Source organism: Alnus glutinosa, chromosome 7 (genome assembly GCF_958979055.1).
Source record: "Alnus glutinosa chromosome 7, dhAlnGlut1.1, whole genome shotgun sequence".
Classification (NCBI taxonomy): domain Eukaryota; kingdom Viridiplantae; phylum Streptophyta; class Magnoliopsida; order Fagales; family Betulaceae; genus Alnus; species Alnus glutinosa.
The window spans coordinates 30,418,127-30,422,502 of NC_084892.1; positions in this window are offsets into that span (position 1 = coordinate 30,418,127).

Genomic DNA, 4,376 nt, shown 5'->3' on the forward strand with positions numbered 1-4,376 from the left:
GTTTGTGAGATAGAGATAAATAAGCATATGACAAAACTAAGGAAAGATCATGAGGTATACCTGAAGTAGAAGAATGATCTGTAACAGAAGCTGATTGCAATGGAGAAGGAGAGGAGGCCACCATTTGACAATGAAATTGTTGTAAATAACTCGGTTTGTGTCTAACTAGTGATGATTTTGGAATAGGTATGAAATCACATTGATTAGAATTAATATTAGAACTAATATCAGAATTAGAATTGATGTTAGAACTAATATTAGATACATAAACAATATTAGGACTAATATTAGATTCAGAAACAATATTAGGACTAATATCAGAAGTAAAGGATGAAGGAAAAACAATGTGATCACAAGTATCAGAATCTAAAATTGAATAAGGTAAAACAGGAAAATTATCATTAGTGGAAACAACTGATTTATATGGAAATGTGTCTTCATGGAATACAACATCTCGGGAAACAAAAATTGATTTAGTATGAATATCAAACAATTTGTAATCTTTGATGTTGTATGGATATCCAATGAATATACATGGTTTAACACGTGGATCAAACTTAGTGTGATGATGAGTAAGAGAGTAGAAACAAAACATAACAACCAAAAACTCTAAAATGAGAAAAGGTTGGAGACATGAGAAACAATTTCTCAAAAGGAGATTTCTTTGACAAAAGAGGGGTGAGAATTCGATTAATAAGCAGTGGAAAGTATGCATTCTCCCCAAAAAGGTAAAGGTAAATGAGCTTGAAATCGTGATGATCGTGCAACAATCAAAAGATGTTGGTGCTTTCTTTCAATCATGGAGTTTTGTTGAGGTATTTCTACACAACTCAACTGATGAATGACTCATTTTGATTGATAAAAGTCTGTCATTTGAAATTCAACACCATTATCACTACGTAAGCAATTGATTTTGCATTTGAATTGAGTATCAATCAATTGAAAGAAAGAACATATAAGAGAACGAGTTTGAGCTTTATTATTCATCAAATGAATCTATGTAATCCGAGTACGATCATCTACAATGGTAAGAAAATATCTAGCACCTTTAAGAGATGCAGTAGAATATGGACCCCAAATGTCACAGTGGACTAAATTAAAAGGATTTTTTGATGTGGAATGACTTATAGAAAAAGACAAATGATGTTGTTTTGCCATCGGACAAATGTTACAACATTTATTTGATTCAAAAGAAATTTGAGAATGATGATGGCTGAGTAATTTCATGCATGCATCCGAGATATGTCTCAAGCGGCAGTGCCATATGCTGGAAGGAATGGAATTAATAGAGAAGCTTTGAATTGAATTTGGAAGAGTTTGAGTTTACATCACTGGATTACACAGCAAATGGAATAGGCCTCTAGATTCCTTACCCACTCCAATCGTCGTCCAAGTTAGCAGATGCTGAATATAACATGTATCAACAAGAAAAATGAGACAACATGATATGTTTTTGGTGAGTTTATTTGCTGATATTAAGTTGAAAGAAAAAGAGGGTACACAAAGAACATTTGTCAAGGTAAGAGTTGAAGAAATCTTAACAGTACCAACATGAGTTATAGATGCAAAATTTCCATTTGGCAGTCTAACCAACTTAGAAATAGAAGCTGTAATTGTAGTAAAAAAGGAAATTGAGCATATCATATGGTCAGTGGCCGCAGTATCTACGATCAAGGGATGATTATTCAATTCGGAAGCAATTTGAAATGTAGATATAGACGAAAAAAACAGAATGAAGAAAACTGGATGCAGAATTAGGCATAAAGAGAGGATTATTACCTGACATGTTTGCAATAAGATGACCCTGAGATTGACCTACTTGATTGGCTAAAATTATATCAGAATTTGGTGTAATCAAGGTGATGAGTTTCTGACATTGTTCTTGTGTGACAATGAAGATACATCCTGATTTCCAGATGGATGATCAAAAACTTCTGAGACTTGGTTTGCAATATGATCACCAACAACCTTCCCTTTGGTGAACTTGAAACCGGGAGGAAACCCGTGTAGTTTGTAACATTTCTCCATGGTATGACCATAGATCCCATAATGACTGCATGTGGGTCGATCCTTACAAGAAGGATTAGGTTTGACATAATGAGATTGTGTAGTGACAACCTGTGATGTTGTAGGTGCAACAGATGCAACAGATTAGGTGAATAAAATAGCAGAGTTTTGATTCATTGAGCCAATTGAACTAGAAACTTCTTTCTGCCTCTCTTCTTGAATAACTAGTGAAAATACTTTGTTAATCGATGGAAGAGGATTAAGCATCAAGATTTGACCTTTAGCATGAGCATATGATTCATTCAGTCCCATTAGAAACTGCATTACATATTCTTGTTGTTGATATTCATTTTGAACCTTCATAGTACCACATGTACATGGTGATAAAGGTATATAGTTATAGTTAAGCAATTCATCCCATAAGCCTTTAAGGATGGTGAAATAATTGCTTACCGAAATATTTTCTTGTCTCAAATCTGAGATCTGAGATAGATTTATGAATTTGAAAAATCCTAGGACCATTCTGTTGTGAGAATCAATCTTTAAAATCGTTCCACATTGCCTTAGCGGTATCAACACATATGATACTAATTACAATATATTTGGATAGAGAATTAAGAATTCAAGAAAGTATCATATTATTGCATCGCGTCTATGGCAAGAAATCTAGATTGGAAGAATGTGGCTTTGGCAGACCTCTATTGATGAAGAGAATTGTGACGTCCTACATCGCCTGGGAATGGGGATGTGCTTATATTTATAAATACACCATTCTTGACACAACAAGTTTTAAAGCTAGAGAGCTAGCAGATCTTCAATATCTCCCTAAACACCCTTTCTAAGCTGTATGGAATTCACTACCGAATTCTATATTGAAAGCATGCCTAGAGCCTCTTATTTATAGGCTTAGGAAGCTCTAAATTAGGTCAAAAACGGATTCTGTGGGACGCGTGTCCGGACGGGAGCCTTGGCCGTCTGTACGGGCCAAGTTTTTCTTGTCCGAAAAGTAATTCTGGAATTTTCTGCAGGGCCATCCGGATGTAAGCCGTCCGGACGCTATTAATGGCCGTCCGGATTTTCAATTTACAGCACTTTTTCTTATCTTTCCAACGACACCGATTTTGTCCCAATCCGATATTTGAGTAAGAAGTTATGACCAAAATACCCGAGGGTGTCCGGACGGCTTGACCGAGCGTCCGGACGGTCAACTGCAACCGCCTTTCGAAAGTAGCACTGAAAGCTTCAATAACAAGGCCGCGTCCGGACGGTGTTGCGCTAGAGTCCGAACGGTTGCACTTCGGCTGCACGAAATTACCATAATAAGGCTTGGAGCGTCCGGACCTTGAAGGCTGACGTCCGGATGGTTGAACTTTGTATGCACATCTTGCCTTATAGAGAAACTTGTCCGGACGGGATCGCACATCGTCCGTACGGTAGCAGCCGTCTTCCCATAACTATGTCTTGAGACAGAAACCCTAATACTTATCAAACATTGAATGGTGTCCGGACGGTATAACCACGTCGTCCGGACGGATGCACTGGAACACTGGGATCTTCTCGAACTCTGAAGAGCGTCCGGACAATTTGCCATTACGTCCGGACGGATGCAATCTTGAACTGTTCGAAGCTTCTAGACACTGATGGGTGTCCGGACGAAAAGATCTCGTCGTCCGCACGGATGTTGCTGACCGATGAGCGTTCGGACGGAATACCACGTCGTCCGGACGGCTGACAGGGAACCGAAATAAACTTGCTTCAAAACTTCATAGAATCTTCTTGAAGAACATAGCTGAAGAGTAGACTCTGGATAAAGCAGCAACCTTGTGAAAACAACAACATTACATAGAAGTGATTTTGTCCAACAGAATGCAGCCAACACAAAAACTAACAAACTCCCCCTTTGGCCATTCTGGGACAAAAATCACTTGACCGGTTAAAAATACAATGCCGGTCCAAATCAAAAATTACTCCTCGTTTTTGTCACAAAGGGACAAAGGGTAAAATAGAGTAATGAGAAAAACCACACAAGAATTACTTCCCCTAAATGTCTCAGAAGGACAAGGGTAAACAGAGTAATAATATCCACACACAAAACGTTCTAAAATCCAAAACAATAGGAAAATGGAGAAGAGTCTGCAAGTGGCGCAAAAGAGAGGAACAGAAATCCTCCAAGTACCAAATCCTACTGATCCACTGAAATCAAGTAGTGGAGAGAAATCCGTATAAAAAGCTGGATTTGTACTACTTCGGCTTCTATCTCAGGAAGCCGGGAACCATGGACTGAAAAATCTTCAATCTCTTGATTTTGCAAAGCCTGAAACTGATCATCCGCAGATTGACATCCTCTAAGCAACTGGTCTACAAGATAA